Source organism: Phaethon lepturus, unplaced genomic scaffold (genome assembly GCF_000687285.1).
Source record: "Phaethon lepturus isolate BGI_N335 unplaced genomic scaffold, ASM68728v1 scaffold19097, whole genome shotgun sequence".
Taxonomy (NCBI): Eukaryota; Metazoa; Chordata; class Aves; order Phaethontiformes; family Phaethontidae; genus Phaethon; species Phaethon lepturus.
The window spans coordinates 1-1,240 of NW_010550005.1; positions in this window are offsets into that span (position 1 = coordinate 1).

Below are 1,240 nucleotides of genomic sequence, written 5' to 3' on the forward strand. Positions count from 1 at the left end.
GGGTGCTCACGCCCGCTCTCATTGCGGGCATTGAAATAGAAAGCGTATTTCTGCCTTCGGGCTCCTCCGCTAGCTGCGGATCGTTTCTCCCTGGGTTTGGCTTTTATGTGTACCTCAACTGACACCTGCTGATTTTGTTTATTGAGTCTGTATTTGACGAGATTCTGCCCTTCTCTATTTTTTTCCTCCCCATTTCACTGTAGTTGCAGTTCATTCAGTAGCTCCCTAGTTCAATAGCTCCGTGCTGGGATCTGGCACAGCACTCGGCCTGTCTCTTTGCCGATACAATACTATTTCTTTCCTTACAAATGCTTGTTTTCCTAACATCCAAACTGTGCAGCGGGACCCACATGTTCCCGTAGTCCACGTTCTCTAAAACACAGCGAACTCCTATTTAGAAAAAGTGCTCTGTAGTCCCCAGCGCAAGCCAAAACGCACTCCTTGGCATGGTGCCATTCCCATCCAGCGGCCCCCGGGGCTGCCCTGCACAGCGGAAATGTAGCTGCACCCAGAGACGGACTCAACCGGTACGCTCAGTGTTCTGCAAGACAAAAACCTCCCACGTTTTGAGTGCTTACACGAGGTACATGCTGAGCTCCCCTTCCCACAACGTGCAATGGTTAAAATCCTGCAGAGGTTCCTGAGCACACCGAAACCCACCTCTAGCCGTTTGGAGCCGGCAAGGCGCTGTGTGGGAGTGCACAGGCCTTGCTGCTCAAGTAAAGTGTTTGCCGGGGACTTATTAAATGCCTTCCCCGCTTCGCTTTTGTCCTTTCCCATTGTCCTGGTTTCAGCCAGGGTAGAGTTAATTTTCTTCATAGGAGCTAGTGTGAGGCTGTGTTTTGGATTTGGGATGAGAAAATGTTGATAAGGTGCTGATGCTTTGGGTTGTTGCTGAGCAGTCAAGGACTTCCAGCGAGGAGGCTGGGGGTGCATGGGGAGCTGGGAGGGGATGCAGCCAGGACAGCAAACTGGCCAAAGGGATATTCCATACCACATGACATCATGCTCGGTATATAAAGCTGGGACGAAGAAGAAGGAAGGGGTGGAGGGATGTTCGGAGTGATGGCGTCTGTCTTCCCAAGTAACCGTTAACACGTGATGCAGCCCTGCTTCCCTGGAGATGGCTGAACCCCTGCCTGCCCGTGGGGAGTGGTGAATGAATTCCTTGTTTTGCTTTGCTTGCGTGCGCGGCTTTTGCTTTACCTATTAAACTGCCTTTATCTCAAACCATGAGTTT